The sequence below is a fragment of the Onychostoma macrolepis genome, chromosome 11, assembly GCF_012432095.1.
Source record: "Onychostoma macrolepis isolate SWU-2019 chromosome 11, ASM1243209v1, whole genome shotgun sequence".
In the NCBI taxonomy this organism is placed as follows: Eukaryota; Metazoa; Chordata; class Actinopteri; order Cypriniformes; family Cyprinidae; genus Onychostoma; species Onychostoma macrolepis.
Genome location: NC_081165.1, coordinates 19380071 through 19404922, shown reverse-complemented (window position 1 = coordinate 19404922; position 24852 = coordinate 19380071). Strand labels below are relative to the sequence as shown.

Genomic DNA, 24852 nt, shown 5'->3' with positions numbered 1-24852 from the left:
CAAACAAACCAACCAATGTTTTGATAGTGTCACAGAGCCACAGTATTTACGCATTTACTCTCTAATAGTACAGACAAGATGATAATTATTTTTGTTATGATCTATAATAAAGTCATATATTAAATGCTACAAGGGGACTTCGGCATCATAACATTATAATGTACAATATGAAAAATGGATATTAATTTTGAGATCCTGCTAAAGAGTACATTTAACAGTGTTTATGTATTAATTTTAATGTAAAAATTTGAAAAAATAGCTAATTAAATATCAAATGCTGACCAAAACCAATAACTTCTCTAATATCAATATCTCTTATATCAGCCAGTAGCTGATATGGTACCAGCATATTGCACATCCCTAATGAAATCAGACTATTAATGGCTTACATATAGTCATCTCTACTTCTTAATTGGGATAGGAATAATGTGTGTAACTTATTGGTTTTAAATTAGCGCTGTGCTATCGCCATCACCTGATTTCAGATGGAGCAGCATTTACTACACAGAGCCGTAGTTCAATCTAGGCGATATCGCGTTCATTATCACAGGCAATTCATTTGCAATAATGAATGCGATATTGTGTAGCTTGTCAGTGAACTACAGCTCTGTGCAGTAAATGCTGCTCCATCTGAAAGCAGGTGATGGCGATTTCCTGCTAATCATGGAACCGGCTTTACTGACGAGATGCACAGCCCTATTTTAAATATGAGCAATAGCTTTAGCAAACATCACTAATGAGTAACTGGTAAAATAACTGGTAAACATTTTTTAGGTCTTCCAGTGAAGAAACAAGCTGATAGCGTGGCTGTTTCCCAGAAGTCCACTGAACAGTGAGAGTTGGGTTCTTTAATCAGTGTTGTTTCAACAGAGGATTTGAGGCTCAGCCCTGTACACAGTGACGTATTTACTTGGCATATACTGACGCTGCTCTGTACATATGCCACCTCCTCCTGTGACGTTGCTCTCCCACACCGCCCATCGGCGAATGCCAGGCATACACTGCCCCGATGGAGACGCATCCAAACAAAGCCAGCTATCAAAGTGCCCTATTGTCACAGTAGCCACTTAATTCATGGCATCTCTACATCAAAGGATGAAGAAAAAAAATTGAAAAAGTGGGCCACAAAGCTTATACACACACATACAAACACACCTGTATGCTTACAAAGCCTTACAGCATTCAAGATATTATTATACTTGTGTGTCATCTTTGTCGTCTTGTATATGTAAAACTATGTAATATTAAATGTAAAAGGTATGTACTATGTAACAGTATCTATTTAGTAAATTAAGTAAACGTAAATTATATGACAGAATTTCCATGTATTACTGCAAATTAAAAACCTAATAAATTGAAATACATTACATTTTTGTAAATAAGAAAATGAAAAATAAAAAAAAAATGAAAAAATAAATGTTTGTTTGTTTTCTGGAAAATTACATGAGATTTTAAAAATATACCTTTACTTTCAAAATTATTGAAGCCACTGAATATATATGCCAAGCAGACAGAAATAGTCCATACTGTTGTATTCTGAGATTTTCACATGTGTTATTCCAGCCATTTAGAAGCTGTGACTGCAAATATTTATCTGCATAGTTGAAAAGTACATGCATGTCTTCCTTAATTCACAAAGACAGTCATAAAGGAGAAAGGAAACAACAGGGTGGGTACAGAATCAGGGAATTACAAGTACTCAAACTCACACTGCCTGCACGAGCACCATTGTGCAATGTGCCAGAGCAAATGCACTAACCACCAGGCCAATACCCCAACAAATATCCTAAACACAACTCTTCCAGAAAATGTGCAAATCTGACTACTAATACACCCCATGGGTCAAAATTCTTCAATTAAATGCTACTACATTGTAAATAGACCAACAAATTTCTTTATGCATTAAAAGCCATTCAAAAGTGTATTCAGACCAGAGTTATTACAGTTTACAAAAACTAAAACCATTTCCTACAATGCAACTAGCATTAGCCAAAGAAGCTAGCGGAGGAAACAATTGATCAGTTGGCTCATTCAGAGGCCTAGTCTGCAATATCAGACATGAGCTCACTGACTAATTTGGTGAGTAACTGCTTATATGCAAATATGAATACAAATCTTGGGTTTCGGTGGAAACTCCAGTAACCTGCACAGGACAAGCGGACAGGGGTCTGGCAAAGAACCATATTATGCTGCCCACCCTTGATTTACCACCCACCCTGTCTAGCAAGGCAGTGAGGCAAGCGGAACCAAAAATAACACCCACACTTTCTGTTCCTGTTAGCAGAGACACCCTGTTCCCTCAGGGGAACAGACTGCCGGTGTGTAAATTCTATGCCTCTGCAGCACACAGTGAACTTTCCATGCTCTGGCTAACTTATCTGGCATGTTCTAAGGATTCACACTCGCACATGGGATTAACACTCGCTGGGATAACATTTGGTGGGATGGGAAAGGGAAGGACAGCTCTCAAGTAGGAGGATGAACCTTCTGGCAGTGTCTTCACTGCACCCTTTTCCTTCCTCTTTTGCCTCAAGATAAGCAAGACTGTCAGTTCTAGGAAAAGCTGCTCTTATTTGGGTTTTGATTTGGTACAAAACAGGTGACAAACATTACAAGGAATTCAACTGCAGCTGATAACGACAAATGGCAGATATTAATTGTCAATGCTATTGTTGAAATAAATTAAAAATAAAAAAGTAAAAATGGCAGTGACTTTACAAGCTGCAAACGAATTCAGGCATTATATGGAAGTTTATTGTCTAGCAGAATGGCAAGACATAAACTCTATACCATTTCATTTTTTATTCCATGGTGAAAACAAGCTTTTTTCTCAGAATTGCAAGAAAAGTCACAATTTGCAGTTACCCTGGTGGAAATAAACATCTATAGCACTATAATCTATAGCATGAAAAATTGATATTCATATTGAGATTTACATTTAACAGTGTTCTTAAATGAGAAAACTTAATTGTTACTGTTATGATTAACAAAAATAAATAAAAAATAATATATATATATATATATATATATATATATAAAATAATAATAATTACTATATAAAATAATAATTACTATATAAAATAATAATAATTATATATATATATATATATATATATATATATATATATATATATATATATAAATAAAAGGGATAGTTCACCCAAAAAAATAATATTTTATCATTAATTACTCACCTTCATGTCGTTCCAAACCCTTAAAGGGATAGTTCACCCAAAAATTTAAAATATGTCATTAATTACTCACCCTCATGTCGTTCATGTCTTCGGAACACAAATTAAGAAATTTTTTCGGAAATCTGAGAGCTCTCTGACTCTCCATAGACAGCAAGGATACTAACACCAAGGTTCTACAGGTTTGGAACGACATGAGGGTGAGTATTTAATAACAGAATTTTCATTTTTAGGTGAACCAACCCTTTAAGATCCTCATTCATCTTCGGAACACAAATTAAAATTTTTGATGAAATCCGAGAGCTTTCTGACCCTGCATAGACAGGTACGTATGTGACATGAATGGTCCAACCGTAATTTTATGAAGCGACTAGAATACTTTTTGTGCACAAAGAAATCAAAGATAATGACGTGTGGTGCAGCTAACGCAGGAGCTGGCATTCTGACGTAGAACCCTGATGTGCTGTGGCTTGTTTGCAAGCAGAGGAGTGTACATGCATGCATCGTGGTACTGTCATGAACGCGTGTCGAAGACTGACACAGAAGAGAAGAAATTGTCGTTGTTATTTGTGTTTTCTTTGTGAACAAAAAGTATTCTCATAGCTTCATAAAATAACGGTTGAACCACTGATGTCACATGGACTATTTTAAAGATGTCCTTACTACCTTTCTGGGCCTTGAAAATGGTAGTTCTGTTGCTGTCTATGCAGGGTCAGAAAGCTCTCGAATTTCATCAAAAACATCTTAATTTGTGTTCCGAAGATGAACAAAGGTCTTACAGGTTTGTAACGATGTGAGGGTGAGTAATCAATGACAGAATTTTCAGAATGTTCTCTTTAAATATAACTTCAATATGATAAATGCTATCAATATATATCGTGCATCGCTTTTTTATAAATACTGTACGATAAATTACCAAAGTTGATAAATTACAGTGTAGAGGACTTCAATTAAATCGCTGAATATCATCTGGGGTCCCATGATTTCAAGAAAATTTTTTTTTAAAAATCCCCAAATGATGCTTGTGTCATGTGCAGTGTGGTCATGCTTCTTGGGCTCCCACCAAAACAGCGATTACCTCACTCTCAAACTCTCGCAATCAAGTAAATAAACATCGTTCGAACTTCTGCTTTTACAGTCACTGATTCTGCTGTCCTCATTCCAAAAGTGATATATGCTGTTTCATTTAACCACGGATTGACAATAAGAATGGAGAAAATGCCAATTCATTGCATATCAAAAGAGAACAAACACTTTTTAGGTTTCTCAGCTTTCACATGAGCAAGACACATACATGACCTTCCTTACTTTTAAGTAAATGCTAGTCAATGCAAGACAACATAATCCTGACACAACTGTGATAATACACTTCAGATGTTCGCTTACTAGAACAGGTATTTAATGTTATAGTGTAACTTGACCGTATATAGTCTAACTTGATTAGATTCTCTTTTATCTAGTGACTACAACGACCTGTGGGTGACTTGTTTCAAAATGTTCAAAACACACATAAACAACACAAAACTACTTCATTTATGCTGTCTTTGCCATGCCAATTACTGCCTGACCTCTTGGCTCTGAAGCAAAGGAAAATATATTTGTTTATTATTATTGGACAATGCTGCTATTGAGAAGTTTGTAAAAAAAATAATCGCAAATGCTGTGGCATGCAGTGAGAGCCACATGCAAAGATTTTCATGGACTTGGAAGTTCTGTGTCAATAAGCTCAATGTCAGATATGCTTTTTATGCATATTTTCTTTATATATACCATTTTATACTGAGAGAGCACTTTATTTACTGATTGCTCACTCGTTCAACAGGAAATCACAACCCCATAACGACCTAATGCAACTTCCAATTTTGACGACGCTTACGGGAAAATGTATAAACGACCCAATGGATTTTCTTAACAGACAGGCCCAGCTGCGTTCGGACACGCACTGAATAGTGTATTCTCCATGGCTTTCTGTGCCTTTATTCATTTCTCTCTGTGAGAAATATCTCACAATTACCTCTTTGTGTAGAAAGTGCTGAAAGTGATCTGGGTGTCCTCCACGCGCTGCTCTCTACATGACTGGGTGCCTGCTTATGAGTGGGCTGAAACACTGGAAAAGAGACACAGAGATTTGTATTAGTGGCCATCCTTTGCCCGGTGAGTAACATGAAGAGGTTTCCGGCTGTGGCTGGATGAACTGGAGTGATCACAATGTTGCAGATAGCTGCGGCTGTGCGGTTTCTAGTGGTCAAAGTAACAAGGCAACAGGTGCATCGAGGATATATCTATTTATATGTACATCTGATATCTCGGTTAAACTGGAAACACCCAACTAAACTTCTTTCCAAACTGTGAGAATTAAACTTGAACAGTGCATTCATATTTACAGACCCAACAACTGAGTAAAGACATTCTGTACATCGAGGTGAGGTACATGGTGTATGACTATCCATGCTAAAGCTGATGGAAAAAAAGATACATTAATATATCCAAACACAATCATTCTATCCAATGGATCCAGTGATCTTCGAGCAAACACCTACATTACAGGAAATACAAGCACGTTATGTTAGGCCATAACAAAGCACTGCTTTCCAGGGACTGCAGTTGATGTGTATATTTTAGTTAATATTGCTAATATTTAACTGCCAATATTTGTCCCTCTAAAAATAAAATACATAACTATATAACATTTTACTATATTTAAACCCAAACTTCAGGTTTTTACTCGAAAATCAGCACCGCCACAAAAGTCCACTGATTCCATCCAGGTTGGTTTATGGATGTCTGCCACTGATTTCTCTCACAATAATAGACCATCATAATAAAAGCTGGTCCAAATCAACTTATAATCTCTTTTAAATAGCTACACAACCATGTTAACCAAACATGCTTAACAAGAGCCTACGTTGACAAGCCAAGTTGATCTCAATGAAGTGTGAGACTTCCAATAAAACACATTTCCCAACCACTGAATATGTGCACCCAGCAAAGTGAATATTCAATCTTGTTACGGGTCGCTGATATCAAATTATACACAAATTTCGGTAATGATTCACTCTCCATACCTTATACGCAGTTGTAGACAGGCAGTGCAAACGAAGAAGGCCGGTCAATGATTATCTTGTCCTATTCATCACAGATACACAATCCTCATGTAAGTCCAAACCCAGTGGTGTGCTAACAGAATACTGAGCCTTCATGTTGAAGCATGGCTCTTATACTAGAGGCTGTGCTGGCTGACAGCGCCGCCACTCGTGACCAATAGCCACAGAGAAAAAGAGAGGGAGAGCAATCAGCAGTCACAGGGAAATCCTTAGTCATGAAGTCTTACAGTACAGTGTCCACAACTTCTCCTCTTCTGTCTATTACCCCCTCCAGTTCCCCTAAATGAAACCCTGTGAGCTTCCGTGAGAGAGGAACAAGGGGACTTCATTGTCCCTCATCCCTTTCCTCGAGTCCTCTTCCATCTCATCTGACTGTGCCGCTGAATGTAATGAGTCTGGAGGAGTGTGGTGAATCACTGGTTAGGTTGGGTCAGCAAAACACTCATGTGGACGTGTATAAACACGCTTTACACGCCACGTATTAATACATTTGAATTACTGTAAATGATCAGGGAAGTCGTTCTTAATCGGTGTATGGTGTTGCCTTCACCGCAAGTTGAAGCATGCAGATGCACATGAATGTCACATGCATGTCTAATAATTCATTCGGCAGAGGATTATATACAGAGACTTGCATTCAAGGTACTTTTTTAACCTGGGAATTAAACCCATATCCCTTGATTTGCTATGGGACATGGTGCTCTGAGTCACATGATGATGATGGTGATGGTGGTCAAGCATCAAAAGTTTGCAATCGGAAGTCTTTTATGATCACTAAGGCTGCATTCATTTGGTAAAACATTCAAAACAGTAATATTTATGCAATTTAATGTATATTTTTTCTATTTTAATATATTTTAAAATGTAATTTATTCAGCAGCCATTACTCCAGTCTTCAGTGTCTCATGATCCTACAGAAATTATTCTAATAATATGCTGATATGGTGCTCAAGAACCATTTTCATTCTCATTGAAAACAGTTGAGATACATTTTTCAGGTTTCTTTGCTGAATATAAAAGTGCAAAGTAACAGCATTTATTTAAAATAGAAATCTTTCGTAGCATAGTCTTTACTGTCACTTTTGATCGATTTAATGTATCTTTTGTTGAATAAAAAAATAAAACTGCTCTTTTTCATACGATGGAAATGCATGAAATCTTTGGCAGATAATATGCCAGTCCACCCAAAAATGAAAATTCTGTCATTTTCTCAGCCTTGTGTTGTTACAAACATGTATGAATTTCTTTATTCTGTGGAACTCAAAAGAAGATGCATTGAATATTATTGGAATTCTTTAATGTTTAGACGCCACCGTTCAACCTTTTGTGATCTGCAGAAGAAAAAAAAAAAAAGAAGTCATACAGGTTTGGAACAACATGAGAGTGGGTAAATATTCTGGCAAAAATGCAAACCTTGGATGTAGCTTTCGACCGAAATGTCTGCTAAATTGTAAATGCTTTGTTTTTGTCATTTAGGAGGTGGGAACAGTGGAGAAAAGTCAAATGAAAGCAGGAAACATGATACACTGAGAGCTTTCCTAACATGTAAGATCAACGCAAAGACCTTAAGAAATATTACAAGAAAGTGGTGCTTTCAGAATAAATATAACAGCTGTGACATTGTCTCCCCCTAGTGATCATAAAAATAGACATTAAATATTATGTTTATATTCTGTAAAATGCTCCATAAAGTGCACTTGGTAAAGGGCAGATGCATTTTAAGGAATAACACCATGATTTTCCCCCAAGAAATAGTCTAATGTGCATTCAGTAGGCCATCAATTTGCTAACTCCAAATAATGAATTACAATCATCAGACATAAAGACTGATGGAAGGGTGAGTTAAGAGGAAGTGAGATGTTAGTTACAAGAAATGAGTATTGCATTATGCCTGAATAATTCCCACCTCTGCTTTAGATCATGTGCGCATAAAAAAAGAAATGATTTCTGCATTATGGGGTTCTGTGACATTAACTGTAAGTCTTTAAATATTGGTATAAAGTTTGATCCTGTAAAATTCTCACATTGTTATGAATAGCTTGATTTCCAGTATAACAGTGATTCTTGAGCAGCTGTCTCAGGATCCAAATTTAACAGAGAAACTGCAATTTGTTAAATTAAAATTAACTTTCACTGATCTTTTCTTGGACCATACCCAGCTGATGGAACGACCTGCCTATCTCAATTCGAGTCTTTAGCTATTTTCAAAAAACATCTTTTTCGCCAGCACCTGACCAATTAATGCTAGCACTTACCTATTCTATTCTATTCAGTCTAATTTATTAAAAAAAAAAAAAAAAAAAAACTTGTTTTGTGTACTGTGCTAGACTAACTGAGACTTGTCACAGCACTTGTATAATGTTGCCCTCTCGTTGGTCTGATCGCTTATATTGCTCTCCTCATTTGTAAGTTGCTTTGGATAAAAGCGTCTGCTAAATGATTAAATGTAAAATGTAAATTCACTATGAACAATACGGTACCATTTTACAATATTTTGTAAGAATGCAATAAATTGATCAAAAGTGACAGTCAATACATTTATAACGTTGCAAAATTTTCTATTTCAAATAAAATGTTGTTCTTAAAAAATGTATCATGTTTTCCACAAAAATATTAAGGAATTAGTGCTGTCAAATGATTAATTGCATCCAAAATAAAAGTTTGTTTACATTATACATGTATGTGTACTGTGTATATTTATTATGAGAATAATCGTTTGACAGCACTATAAGGAATATTAAACTGTTTTCAACTGATAATAATAATAATAATAATAATAATATAATAAACAATAACAACAAAAACAACAACAAAACAAAAGGTTTGTTGACCACCACCCAAATTATTTCTGAAGGATCATGTGATACTAAAGACTGTAGAAATGCTTGCTGAAAATTCAGCTTTGCCATCACAGCAATAAATTATATTTTTAAATATTTTTAAAAAAGTTGTAAGAATAGCAATATCAGTAATATGCAAACAGATTATCATAGTTTAGCATAGGTTAAATAGGAAACCACAGAAGAGAGGTGTTATTTACCCAAAAAAGGAAATTGGTAAATTTGACGTTTATTATTAATTTTTTTCCATGACAGCAGTTGAGAACCACTGTTATATACCATATACATGACAAATTATTCCAGTCTGTCTGTAATATGTGGGTAATTTCCAGGGGGGAAAAAAATATTCTAAAGCACTGCTGAACATACCAAACAAAGAACTGCTTTGTAATTGTATGTGTGCATTACTTTCTAAAGGTTAAACATCAGTTTAGGGCACACAATGAAATTACATGCAAAACAGATTGGTTCAGCATGGCCACAAACCAAAGTTACCAAAATTACAATGAGAGCAAAATGTCTGTGAGCATTTATAGAAGTTTACAGTTTCTGTTTCGCCAAACTAATCTGAAGCTTTAATAATGACGCACCAAAACAAAGTTTATTTTCAAATGCCCATCTCCTTTATTCTCCCATGTATCCAAGATTCGCTTCTCGTCAGACTTTTGTTAATCAATTCAAAGCTCTGTTTTTTCTATAGCTTTGTTTGGAAGATGCATGATGGGTAATAAAAGCCTGGACACCATGCATTTCCATTCAGGCGCTGTGACCTCTGCAAAGTACTCAAACCACCAGTGACCTTTCCTCCAAAAAGACCTCGCTGGGGGGCTTTTGAAACGATAAACACAGACAGATGAAAAGTGTAGCAAAGTGGTTTAAACGGCTTGTTGACATTCAACATGCGAGACAAGTCCAGCTTTGTGCACACAAACTGAAGCAGTTTAATAAACAAAATACAGACAACAATGTATTTACAGTAATGTTTTGGGCCATAGAAGGAGCGCCAGAGACAAAACTGCATTTCATTGGTTCGAACAGCTGTGGCCTGTTGCAATGTGTAGTTTATGACCAAGGAACTGTTGTGTTCCTGACAATAGCCTATGGAAAGAAGGATATTTCTAGACCCTGACTATGTCTAAACAAGCTGGTGTGGCATTTCTATTATTTTCCATCAGCTTTTCTAATATTGAGGGAACTAAAAACTTACTCATGCATTTTGCAATGACATTAAGATGTATGAGGGGAATCCCAAAGTTACATATCCAAAGTCTTCTTGTTGAAGAGTGTTTTTGTAATAATGCAGAGCAGGGTTCCTCGATTAGTTTTCAGAGGGCGAATTCTGCCAACAATACCAAGCCAAGGGCCACTGACCTACATACACATATACATATACATATATATATATATATATATATATATATGTGTATGTATGTATGTATATATATATAATTCTTATTATTACAATTATTATATTATTGTTGCTTTTGTTAAAATAGTCACAAGATGGTCACAAGATAAATGTTCAGATTTTTTCCCCCAGTAGTCTGTTTTATTCAAACAATTATGAACATTTTTGCATTTAGATACAGAAGAACTTTGCCCGTTGAATATTAAAAACAAGTGAACAAACACAAAATCTGGATCTCCATGTCTGCCATGCAAATCAACCGTTCCTGTTCCCTAACTGCAGATTCAATTATTAGATCTGTCAGCATTAACATTTTTACACTTTGATTTTTTGGGGAGGATCAAACTGTAACACCGTGTGTCCCAACCAGACGTGACGCCACGAGGTAAAAAGCATCTTTTCCATGTAATTTTTGTCCTAACCACCTGCAACAGCGACACGTGACAAAAAGCGACACGGAATTATATTTTAGATTTTTTTTCTCTTTTTTTTTTCTGCGACATCGCAGTGACATATAAAATATGACAGTGATAATCTCAGGTAATGATTATGTGCTTTATTCAGTGTTAAAAGTTTCTAATGTAAGTTTGAATATTATTTTGCGTGAGGTTTATAGCCATAGTGAAAGCAACAATAGATATTTTTCAGATCTTGAAAATAAATTAAAGCAAACTTACGTTAAAACTGTGAACTCACTGCGAACCAACATCCATAAGATGGTATCAGTCACTCACTCAAAACTGTTCAGTCCATTCACTTTTGAATCATCTATTTTCCGTGTCCACTTTTCTTTACTTCACACTTGCCGTGTTTTTGTTGTCATATAGTATCTACACTGGACGCGACAATGCATTGCATATCATTTGAACTGTGTCAGTACGTCATAGAATGAGTCAGCAGTTTACTGTCGGGGATTTGTCGCGCCGCATCCAGTGTAGACAGCATCACTGATTATAATAAGTTATATTGTATTTTGTTGCGTCGCGCTGCGCCGCTCGCATGCGGTGTAGACATGATGTAAGTTAATGTCGCTTTCTGATGCAGCGTTTGAATTTTCATGACAATTATTTGAAATTAGCGTGGGCAAAACATTATTGTGGGCCGTCTATTGAGGAACCCTGATGTTTACTTTAGAGAGAGAAAAAATAAAATCACCTCCATCTTAAATTGTGTTCCGAAGACGAACAAAGCTTTTACGGGTTTGGAACGACATGGGGGTAAGTGATTAATGACAAAATTTTCATTTTGGGGTGGAGTAAGCCTTTAACCCTCTGGCGGTCTTCGGTCATTTTAGACCAGATTTTTTCCCCCTTGAATTTTAACTTTTTTTATTTTATTGAAATGGTGACTTTTTTTTTTTTTTTTTTTTGTAACTTGCTATATGACCATAAAAATGTAGGCATTATTAGAAAAGGACAAATGGTAACATTTATGTTTGTAGGAAATTAATGAAAAAAGAAAACTACAAAAATACAGAGCATTTTTTGTACAATCTACAAATCAGCCATGATGAAGTAGTCTTTAATAATGTCTAAATGTATTTCTTAACCTAATATAAGTAATTATGTCTGATAATACTCTTATAGTGGTTACACCATGGTATTATATATGATTTCCTTTATTCCTCCCACCAGATGACATCAATCTGCCTTATGTGTTGGATGTTAAAAGCTTTTACTATATTTTTAACTTAAACACTGTATTCATTGAAATTATAATTATTTTTTAATATTTGCATTATTTAATAGACATAACTGCTGCATATTTAAGCGAATATTGTCTAGTACTGTGAATTAACCACAAAATACAAAAAAAAAAAAAAAATCAGTGTTATTTTAGTATCACTGACATAATATCAAAATATTAATAAAACCTATAATATTAACAAATATATTAGATGTTATATTAGATTATCTATTTTATGGTTTTATTTTAGTTAATATTTTAGTATTTTTTGTTGTTGTTTTTGTAGGTTTTGTGTATCTACATAGTTTTTTTGTTTTTGTTTTGGTTTTAGTTAGTTTAGTACATTAAGTTAAACTAAATGAAAATGAGAAATTCTGCCTCAAAATATAAAAAACATTTTATTTTTGCTAGTTTCTATTTTATTTCAGTTTGTATTTATTTTATTTCAAGTAACAAAACTATTTTTATGGTTTTGATTTTAAATCAAACTAAAATAGCCCTATTGTTGAAAGTAAATGTATTCATTTTATTAAAAAAAAAGAAAAGAAAAAAAAAAAGGTTACTGTGACCCCAATAGTTACTCTTGTGATTAATACAAGAGGGCTAATTTGTTGGCAATGGCTTAAACAAGAATGCCTGGAGATCAGCCATGGCCAAAGAGCTCTTTAGGAGATATGTTATGAGATTAGGAGCGTTGGTAGTAGAACACTGTTTGCAATTGTCAGCATTACTTCTGCTGCATTACAACGCAGGATCCACCTCCCTCTCTGGCTCCCCCACTCAAATCTAGCAGCGTTCACTCGACGGTATGGCAACTATGCCCGCCTTTGGCCTATCTGGCATGTGTGTGGAGAGAGAAACGTTGAGAAAGAGAGGCAGGATGCTTTGGGACCTTAGTCAGAGTGTAAAGAAAGAACCCATGTCCATGTTTAGACATGTAAGATTTACAGGGTGACGCTGACATAAACATTGCACTCACTAGTGACTGACAATGTGGGGATGAGAACAAACAAATGTCATTTCATTTGTTATTATTACACAGTATGTTAACTCAGAGGACAACTGTACACTCTCACAAAAAAACAAAAACAAAAGGTACAAAAGCTGTCACTGGGGCAGAACCCTTTGAAAAGGTATACCTCTATACCTTATTTCCCTGAAAAGGGTGCAGATTACAACCTAAACTATACATATTGGCAACAAATTGGCCCAAACACAGTTTTGTTTTATAAAACAGACTGGTACTCGAGATTAACCAACACTTCCCATTTTTGTATGCAATATGCATCAGACGATCAGTAAACAGACTGTAGGTGAGCCCTGTCACAAGAGACTAAGACTATATTATATATAGTCTTAGTCTCTTATGACAAAAGATACCTAAGATAATTATATTCCATAATATTCCTATTTTTTTTAACTCACAAGTAGCATTTTCTACCCCATACACATTTTCAGAGCTTAGCATAAACAGAAAATTATATTCATGATAAAAATGTGATTATAAATGTATAAAAATTAGAACAGGTCCAATAATACTTCACGCAAGGTCGCAAGAAAATGTTTTGTTGTATTTATTTAGAAATACTTTTGATAATAGTTGGGTAAATGTATACTGGGATTGAAGCGATGTGGCTTGGTAAACGTTTTATTGCCAGTATAAAGGCTGGTAATGGCTGAATAAAAACAAAAGAATAATGATAAAAAGAATAATACGGATTATGTCTCATACCTGGCGGAAGTGTGAAAGGTTCTGTTTCCTTAAACTAGTTTGTCATGCATTTCTTTTTCAACACATTTACAGGTAAATCCTAGTATTTTAAATTTGCGTGTCATGGACTGTGATTAATGTGATGAGATTTTTTAATCGAATGACAGCACATATATACATACATATATATATATATATATAAATATAAATAACTGGACTAGATACCACAACTGCTATACAAAAGCTTGAATTACTAAATATGTATTATGTGTCTGCTTTAGTCTTGCAGGATTAATCATGTACTGATACTACTACGGATTTCTCTACTGTCTCTGCTCGGCTTTGCTTATATGCCACATCCATGTGATATCATAAAATTACATTTTTGTGCTTTAGCATTAACTTGTGTGTTTTAGGAAGATATACTGACTAGAAAATCTGTAGAGCAAAGAGGAAATCATTGGTCTGCTGGGTAAGCTTACAATACATTTCTATCACTGTTGCTTTTAACTGTCCCAGAGCCAGGGGTACAGCTACAACGGCACACCTGAAATAAAGGGGCAAGTACAAGGTCGGGACTGTCTGTCCCTGTGCAACTAACATCATTCTGCACATCCTGACCTTCACGTTCCCCAGTACATTGAGTACACACTACACCCCTTACTGTTTCCACGCTCCCCACGTACACTTTAATATACCTTAAATTTGTATCTTGAAGACTAAAAGACTAACTTAAGGGGAGACATTGCAGGCAAAAATACTGTTTTTTTATGCACCTGTCAATTTTGAGATTTTGGGCTTTTTGGTTTTTCATAAAACAAAACATCCAAGAGACACTGTTAAGTGTTTCTTTTATAGCACTTTATCTATTTGTGTCAATAGATTTCAATTACAACACATATTTTTAAAGGCCGTTTTCTCAAAATGAGTTTTTTCTCCTACACTGAGCCATAAATCTCCACTTCAGTAGCACTTACACACACCAAACTTTACATTTTTATTCCTGTCTATCCTGAAGGTTTTTACAGAGGGATTTGTTCATATATAATTTGCTTGATTATATACAACATTTTAATCCCCCCAAAATTGTCAAAATATAGTGTTTTCTGTCTGTTATAAGTATTTTCTGAATTATAGAGTGACAAAATGAGATACCCAAAATTCCCTCTGTAAAAACTTTTGACTGTAATATGTCAAAAAAAGAATTTTGAAACTGACTTCATCCAGTGTTTAGATTTTTGTACTAGAAATGTATGCAAATTAGTGCATATTTAATTAAATAATGCCTCATTTGCATATTTAAACCTAACATTTGAGAAAACTTGTAATACAAAAATTGTTTGCAATTATCAATGTAATCAATCAACTAGGTAAGTAAGGCGATAACTATTAGTTAATTTTTTTACCCTATTCACCTGCAGTGTCTCGCCTTAAAGAGTCTCCAAGCAGGGCAACCATTAAGCTCACTACCTGCTAATGCATACAGTGAAGATGAGGCCGGAGTTAAACAGGATTACACCTGTATACATAAGAACAGGACTGCCTGGACTGGTTTTAGGTTGGATTGCACACCAACAGGTGCCTGAAGTACTGAATAGTGATAAGAATGGAACTATTATGCAACTTGCATAATTACGTAATCAAATCAATCTCAATAAAGATCAAATCAGGTGCTTTTGAAGATTGTGTCCAAAAGTAGGTTTAGAATTTTAATTATTATGCCAGCTTTTGATAGACGTTTCATAGGTACAGTTCACTCCTTAATAGTCCTTAAATTTTGGGTGAACTACACATTAAAGACCGCTACACATGGTCCAGCTCTATCACTTAAAGGAGGTGTGTTTTTTTTTTTTTTTTATCCTTTATGATTTTTGCTTAAAAGATTGCACAACATTAGCAGTCTTTTTCATTTAGACCATAAAACAGCAGGACTGGATGTGAGAACATACAAAGACTATGAAACCCTAAATAACTGTTTTTACTTCATCTTTTAAAACATTTTTTGGTAACATTTTATTTTAGGGTCTCTTAACTAGTTGCTTATTAGCATGCATATTACTAGAATATTAGCCATTTATCAGTATAAATTAAGCACATATTAATGCCTTATTCTACATGACCTTATTCTACATCCTTAATCCTACCAAATACCTAAACTTAACAACTACCCTTCTAACTATTAACAAGCAGCAAATTAGGAAATTATTGAGGGAAAAGTAGTTAATAGTGAATAAGTTCACTATTCTAAAGTGTTACCAAAAATTTTACTTCGTTACAAATTTCAAGTATCTGTACTTTACTGGAGTAGTTTTATTTTGGAAAACGAATTCATTCGCAAATTGGATCGAGAAGATTGCAGCGGATTCAAATGATCCGGTCAGAGCGAGTCTCCAGTTCACTGAATTCACAAGTCTGACTCAAAATGAGCCAAGAAAGGGAGATCAGAAGAGCTTTATTGTAAATGAAAATCATGTTTAGGTTGTAAGTGTCCAACTAAAGCTGCTGTAAAAGGGCTGTTTAAGCCCACTGTATGAAATGCTTGAACATAGATATGTCCACATTTGTGTATTACCATCTAAACACTAAACATAACGCTAAAATAATTCAATTTAATGCCTATGCATCTGCACACTGCCGCAGCACTGTCAAATGATGTAAAAGTAGTACATTTGCATAACGTTTTTCTTAAAATGCTAACATTATATATTTTGTTATTTTCACTTGTTTGCGCACTTGAATTGTCAGTAATTATCAGTGGTAATCTGTGTATGACATGCATTTTTAGCAGGAGGATAGAGTATATAAAACATTCATCAATCAGTACTTTTTACTGTAAGTACATAAAAAAAAAAAATCAAGTACTTTTACACTAGTAAAACTGAAAGGAGTATTTTTTAGGCTATCAAGCACTTGAATTGTGTACTTAGCCCACCTCTGATTATTATAATGAAGCATAATGTTATATAAAACTGGCCAAAAGTAGATACTGCCAATGCCTCATCCATTGTGGATCTTCAGTTTTGCTTCATTGCTAAGTTACAAATCTCTGACCACACAGAGTTCAAACCCGAGAGGCATGCTGTTGGTTGGTGCTGTGAATACATGTGTCAAAGTTTGCAAAAACTTGAACTTGACATGCAATTCACATAAGGAAACTTCTTGGCCATTAGAAGTCCATCAAGCCACATTTTCATCCCGTAAATTCCCACTGAAATGACTGGATTTCACTTGCAAAATTTTGAAGAGCAACGGTAAATGTGACCGTACTTCAAATTCTGTGTGAACCAAAAGTTCACTTCAACATTGTGATGTATTTCTGAAACAGAATATTGAATAAAAACAAAATTGAGGGTGAAGACTTGAAGGTGGAGCTTGATTTTAAGAAGCTGTATTTGTACATGTCCGCCGTATTCTGCTTTTCAGTCAGTAATGCCTCTGTCATTGCTGAGAACAGCTGTTGCATTAAATGGCCAACTGCTCTTTCCTTCTCTCTCTCTCCACGCTCCATCAGCTTCAAGTATCACCTCAGAGCAGCATTGTGAAAACAAGCAGAGAGGAACAAAATTTGGTTTCATATTTAAAGGAAAGGGTTACAGGCTTTTGGCGCATGATTTGGTGCAAGAGCTGGCTAAAAAAGGCACATTTTGGACTGAACATAGTGTGCTGGGTATTCAACCAAACAATAGACAACTAAATTTCATCAAATATTGATACTAACAGTCAATTTTATTTTACTTTTCACTGTTACATCACATCCTTTCCGTGAAAAAGAGAAGGAATTCAAAACATCGTTCATTTGTGTACACTGACGTATTGTTCAGTTCTTCAGTAGCAGCTAATTTTCAGTCAAGATGACGGGGTCATGTCTAGAATTAACGCAAGTGTAGTTTATGTTCAACTAAAATGCTCGACTCGAAGGCAGTGTAATGGAAACAAAGTGACAGCAAGCCAACCCAAACACCAAAGCGCAGAAACAAATGTGTTTACCGTTATCCTCGCTGCTGGGTGTTTGTGTGTCCACGGGTGTGTGGGAGAGGTGAATGTTCTAGAGTTACCTTTTATCAGCCATACTGTCTTCCTTTCTGTTTATATCTGATTCAAGTCACTATTGCATGAAAACAAACACATAACTGCCTCCTAATGCCCTGACTTTGACTGGATTACACACACCGGTCAAACGTGTCGACGCGTGTGATGGACAAGGCTGGGGTGCCACACCTGCGATAGGACCGTGTGTTTATCTCTTACCATCAGAGAGCAGAGATAAAACCTCCAGCTCTCTGCTGCTTTCCGATATGACCCGTGGGTGAACTTGATTTTCTGGCATGTCTGAAAATTTCTCTTATGGATGATTCAGCTGAACTATATAAGCAGCAGCAGAGACAACATGTGGACAGGCCCATCCAATTTAATGAAAAACAGAAAGCACAATGCAGAAATTTCCACTTCTCTCAAAGTCAACAACAAGCAAAGACGTTTTAGTCATTGTGTATAGAACCCTATTCAAAGTTAAATGCAAGCATCCTTACAGGTTTAACTTCCATAACACAGGTATTTTTTCTAAGATTTCTGAAAAGATGCATTTCAATATTGCAATAATACTGTGTTAGTGCTGCCAAACGATTAATTGCATCCAAAATAAAAGTTTTTTGTTTAAATAATGTGTATATATTTATTATATATAGCCTATAACTGTATGTGTGGGTATTTATATATACATATTAAATATACACAGTACACACACTTATATTATGTATACAAAAAGTGATTAATCATTTGACAGCACTAAATCCCATTTCTCACAGCCTCATTAAATGTTTCTCATTTTCCTCAGTCAGGGTTTGTGTACTTGAATGAAAGAAGGGAAAGACAGGAAACAACAAACAAACAAGGGATTCGCTTGATACTATTGGTTTCACTGAGCCAAAAAAAACAAAAACATACATTGTTCATTTCTTCGCTCGAATAAATCTGAATACAGGATTATACTGCAGCCACGTACCGGTTTTTATTGTCTGGGTTATCTGATACTTGAATAAACCAAACCAATGCTATCTAGCAACTACACCTTTCAAAAAGATCATCATAATAACTGTGGTCAGTGTTGTGTTTATTATTAACAGTGACAGAATTATGCAATATAATCAACTTGTTGTTCACTACGCAGCAGTTGTTGTGTGAAATTGCCTACGTTGTTCAGAATGTGCTTTTTATTCATAATATATTTTCCGTTCAGACTAATATAATATATTAAGATCAGGCTAAAAGGCACTTTAATGTTCTCGCTACTGAAGTTGTCAAGTTGTCAGTTAGACTAGGAAGTATATTCACAGGCATTACTTATGCCGCATATAAATATCTTGCGCGCTATATTTGTACATTGTGTGTAAATAGCCAACACTTTTATATGGGACACGTATGTGAGGGTTTGCTGTTCGCATTACATAAGACGTAGGCCTATCGCTAACGCTGTTTATACATATTTAGAGTTTATGCATATCGGGTGTCAGTAAAACAGCAGTAGAAGGCTGCGCTCCAACAATAAACGCACATTCAACTAGAAAGAACGTCAAAACATATATAACCTCGTGACCTCGTGAACAGCATCGAAAATTTATTTATATATAATATGTAGGCTAGTTTATATGTAATATGTCATAAATCAAAGACTACCGAACTTGAGCGTGCATAATCATTTCAAGCATAACTGAGTTTATCATTATACAGTTTTGAGTCACTTCTCTCTCCTACCAAATTCAATGACTTTCAAAAAAGGAAAAGCATACGCACCAACTGAGGTTCTGTTTTCTGTTAACATGTCGACCATGTATGTAAATACTGTCGCTATGGAATAAGCTAGAAATGAATGCAACTCAAGCAGAGGCAGACTTATTTAGATACAAGACTGGAGCGCAATGGGCTGTATCACTTACCCGCTGAAGGTCAGAAAGTACAAAGTTGGGACGTAGTTTTTGGAAAGGAGCTGCAACTGTGCAGTCTTAAAATCAACCTGGTATCAGTTCCCTCTACAGTCGTATGGAAGCGAAACTGCAAAAGAGCGCCGTTTACAACTTCTCGATAATTTTAACAGAACTCACTCCCCTGCGTGATGTGCGATTTGTCTTCTGCCTGCGCTGTGTGATGTGACAGCGCTATACACCAGTCACCTGTAGGCACTTGTGACAGCCGCAGCCACCAATCAAAGCGCTCACAGAGCATTGTGGGAAATGTAGTTCAGCTTCGTGAAAACGTTAAAAACTTAAAAAGCGCTATAGATTTTTCATATGGCATATATAGTTTAGACCTTGTCAAAAAGGTATACTCTTGTAGACAAAGAGTTTTTGCATTTTATATTGCCTTTATATGAACTTTTATGTGCAGTTACATTTAGCTATTTTATGCCAATAAGCATACAATAAAACAATTATCCAGTGGTGGAAAGAGTATTAAGAAATTGTACTCAAGTAAAAGTATTGCTACTTAAGGAATAATTCACTTGAGTACAAGTAAAAGTACTGAAAAATAATATGACTCAAGTAAGAGTAAAAAAGTAAATTTTTACCCAAAATGAAACGACGTGAGCACTATGGAGCAGTGTTAACCCTAACACTCATGTAGGCCTATACTGTAATGTCTGTTTCACAAGTGAGACCCAGGATATCCCTTAAATGGACAAATGCTGCAGATATCACTACATTTACATTTATGCATTTAGCAGACGCTTTTATCCAAAGCGACTTACATTGCATTCAAGTTACAGTTTTTACATTTTATCAGCTCTTGCTTTCCCTGGGAATCGAACCCATGATCTCGGCGTTGCTAGCGCCATGCTCTACTATTTGAGCTACAGGAAAGCCTCACTACAGCTGAATAATATGCAGATAGAGATGCAATGATGAAAGATGGAAGACAATGCACACACAATTGCAATGCAACGCTAATTGACATAGCTTGTATCACAGTAAAGATTTTTATAAAAAATATTTTCTGTCGCACTGTGATAAGAAGTAACATGGAAGCGCACTGTTTCAAACACGACTGATGTTATATAGTGATTTTGGAGCAAAACATGATATTAGTCTCATAAATTGTCATGTTTGACGCTATGTTAAGCAAACATACCACCTATCCCTGTTGCCAGGAGCAACTGTTTTATAACTAATTTTGAAAAGTAAATTCACGTATAAGATTAAGTGGTTGTTTTTAAGAAGAGCAAAAGCAAAGAAGGGTAAGTGAGGGTTTAAAACAGGGTTCCTCAAATCTTTCTAATCTGCTGCAAAGTTTAGCTCCAACCCTGATCAAACCCACCTACCTGTGATTTTCTAATGACCTTGAAGACTCTCATTAGCATGCTCAGGTGTGTTTGATTAGGGTTACAGCTAAACGAGCTCTGCAGGAGTGGGCCAGATTTGAGGATGAATGGTTTAAAAAGAAAGGTGGCAGTAAAAAATAATGGGGGGTGTGTGGGTAAGGTTGGGCATCGTTTGAATTTTTATGATTCCGATTCTTGTCAATTCCAAATTTTGATTCCAATAAGGTAAAAATTTTTAAAAAAAATTTAAAATCTTAAATATCATTCACATTTATTCTAACTCTTATTGCAAAATATTTCATAGTTAGCTGAATGAATGAAAATCAGCAGGCTAAAAAACACTTACACAAGGATGTGTGTGCAGCAGAGAAAACAGCCCATGAGTCTTCTTGACTTGAATAGTTTAAAATCACATTGAAAGTGTAGTTTGTTATAATAACAAAAGGTGGACTCCAGGCACATTTTTGGTAGGACAAAAAAAAGAGCATTTTATTTAACATGTTAACCCATACCTAGGCTTGGGAATCCAAAATCTATTCCAATTCTGGAATAGGATGCTTAAGGTCAGGAATCATCTAGTTGTTATAAAATCGATATCTTATTGATTCCTTTGTGCGTATTTTAATATGATTTTAAACCATTCTAGCACAAGAAGACTCGTGCTCTGTTTTCTGTACTGCAAACATGGGGCATAGCCATCATTTCAGAAATGAGGGGGACAGAAATGTGAAAAGGAAACAAAAAAAGAAAACAACTATTGACTTTTGTCTAATTGTCAGGCTTTAATTTTTTCTTATGTATTTTAATTGGATAAGAAATCAAATACACTGCTGGATGATAACCAATAATTTGTATTCTACACATTTTTTTCTGTATTTACCTAATGACGATTTTAGGATTGGCTTATACAAGCACAAACATTTCTCTACTGTATTAAATGTTATGTAAATTAGCACTTCATTATTCATACCATATTTATTACCTTGAAATGACCTGAAAGTACCTTTTTTAGCTACAGCAATAGCTGCCTTTATCCACATTAGGGATTTCCTGCACGTCATAAGTTATTACTTCTACTAGGCCATTTTGGACTTTCTGCGTGACAGCGCAATCCGGCTTTGAGTATCAGAATCAGAATCAGAATGAGCTTTATTGCCAGGTACACTGTAAAAAAAAATTCCGTAAAAAAACGGATAATGTACTGGCAGAAAATTACCAGGACATTTTCTGTTAAATTTACGGACATTACCTTCAACATTAAAATGGAAAATTCTGTAGATTTACATTTTCTTCTGTACCATAAACGGACAATACTTAATGCAGAAATTTCTAAAAAATTACAGCATAGGCCTATCTTTAGTAGCAAATAAATCCAGCACGATATATACAAATTGAACATAGTTTATCTTTACCTCATGTAAACATTCTTAAAAGTGTGTTCAGTAGCTTTTATTTGCCTTAAACAGGTGAAGACCAAAATATTATTACATTAATTAATTTAACAATGTGTAAAGCACCACTGAAAATGCTTGTATTGTGGAACACTTTTTAGTTTTAAACAGCAACATGCAGAAAAAAGAAAACATGAGCAGGTACTTGACTTAATATTGGTATTAAGTATTGTACAATATTGGTGTTGCACCAAATCGAGGACACAAAGATAAACTTCATTGTGAAACAGTCAAGATTCAAAATATTTTCAAATACATGGGGGAAAAAATTAATACAAAGACAGGGCTGTCATTAATAACAATTGCTATAGACTTACAGTCAATAGTCAAGTGAAATGTTCCAGCGTTTACACCATTTAACCAATAGAAGAACACAATATTATTTAAAAGGACAGTTCACCCAAAAATGTGAATTCTGTTATCTGTTACTCACCCTCATACCGTTCCAAATCCATAAGATTTCATTCATCTTTGGAACACAAACAAAGAGTATTTTTAATTAAATCTCTGTGCTTTCTGTCCCTCCATTGACAACTACCATATACAACTACATTGTTCAAATGATAACTTCTTGAGTGACAGCAATCTGGAATCACCAGTAACAAATAAGAAATTATAAAAAACACATGGTGAATTCAGAAAACCACTCCAAACATTGATTAAATCTTTCCTACACAAACAAAAGTCAACTGAATAAATGGCTCCATGACTAAATTTTTTGTCAGTATTGAACAGGCCTAATGGTAAATAAAATAAAAACAGTTAATAAATAAAACAGAATACAAACCCATGATAAGAATACAGGGGGTGCTTGGGGTGTACAGTACAGCAGCAGCAATTAGACCTGTCATTAGAAAAGAAAACAAAATAAACACCATGAATCTCATGAACTGCTGTCCCTTTAAAACATGACTCATCCCAACTCTTTACATCAGTCAAGATTTTTTAACTTATTTAAGACTGTCACTCGCCAAAAATGGTCATTTTTACATAATTTTGTGTGCTTTTGTCCGTGTGAGTGCGAGAGAGAACTCGGTGCGCTTCTGACTCGCTGTCTGAAATTAAAATAATAATAAAGCGGCATTCTCTGCGCGTGCATGACATGTTTGTTCACAGACAGCCTGCCAGTAACCTTACCGAATTAACTTCTCGTGTGTGTGTGTGTTTAACATAAACAAGACAATAAAAAGTCTAAACCTACCTCGTTTGGCAGAAAAGGCGTGTTATCCTTGAAGAATTCTGCGATGTCAGATCTTCACCTAGTTGTATCTTAATCTCTTAAAAAAAAATAAATAAATAAATAAATAAAAAAAGGCGTAAATGGGGTCTTCTTTTATTGACAATTGCTCTGCCAGCTCCTGTTGAAGACATAAAGCGCTCTAAACACAGTTGCACCTCAGATTTAACGTTCTTACAGCTGCTTAAGTTCACCGCAGTAAGGTTATATGCCGATGCTTTACGACACGCTCAGTAACAAATACACCACAACAACAATTAAAAAGTTAATTAACTTTAAATTATAAAACTAAAAGTGAGAACACTGTAACAAGTAGGCTAAATTACCTCCACGTCGTCGAGTAAGATGTGACGGTATGCTGAAAATGTTGAATATGATGGCTCCTACATTCATTTGCCAAACAAGCTAGATAGCAAGTTAAAGTTACAGTTTGTTACATTTAACAAAAACTAATTTACCACGGAAGTGTAAGAACAGTTCCCCAAACCCGAAATACAACTTTAAAATGAAATTTTGACCGATACTATCTCTGTGAATAATGGCGCCTGCTCTAGCACTGTTTTCGCGCCGATAATCGACTGAGCTTCTTGTTCCCACAATGCAAAGCGTAATTAAAAAAATACGGAAAAACACCTGTAAAAACCAAATACAGAAAATTCCTTCAAATTTTTACGGTATATTGTACTGTATTTTTACGGACTTTTTTTTTACAGTGTATGTTTACACAAATACGAGGAATTTGTTTTCGTGACAGAAGCTTGGAATATTCTCCACAACAGAGCGAATAGCATCTGTTCGTTGATTGGCCCGGCTGCTGCGGAGCCGGAGATAAACTGGGAGATGGTCTGTTATATCAGACTGAGTACAGGGGCGAAATGAAATTGAGCGGAAGTACGAAGTCTGACGTAGTCA

The 24852-nt window shown here is 35.3% G+C and overlaps 1 protein-coding gene and 1 long non-coding RNA gene across 9 annotated transcripts in view; both read right to left on the bottom strand.

The window, feature by feature from the left end:
• tfeb (transcription factor EB) overlaps positions 1–20100 on the bottom strand; it is a 41011-nt gene extending 20911 nt beyond the window's left edge. For 2 of the 7 annotated variants that reach the window (XM_058790716.1, XM_058790718.1), the window contains exons 1-3: positions 19874–20100; positions 6257–6317; positions 5206–5298 (exon numbers count right to left, since the gene is read on the bottom strand). The gene's annotated coding sequence lies outside the window, so the exon portion shown is untranslated. Of the gene's footprint in view, positions 1–5205; positions 5299–6256; positions 6318–19730; positions 19750–19873 lie in introns of those variants that run through there. The other 5 variants (XM_058790715.1, XM_058790717.1, XM_058790713.1 and 2 more) reach the window with 4 other exon arrangements.
• A 2553-nt stretch (positions 20101–22653) lies between these two features.
• On the bottom strand, positions 22654–24605 carry LOC131549007 (uncharacterized). 2 transcript variants are annotated; one of them, XR_009273310.1, is made up of 4 exons: positions 24267–24605; positions 23905–24061; positions 23491–23547; positions 22654–23172 (listed from the first exon to the last, which is right to left on the bottom strand). It is a non-coding gene; the product is annotated as an uncharacterized LOC131549007 (long non-coding RNA). The 2 variants fall into 2 exon arrangements; XR_009273309.1 differs by having other exon boundaries at positions 23905–23980.
• Between the last annotated feature and the right edge of the window lie 247 nt (positions 24606–24852).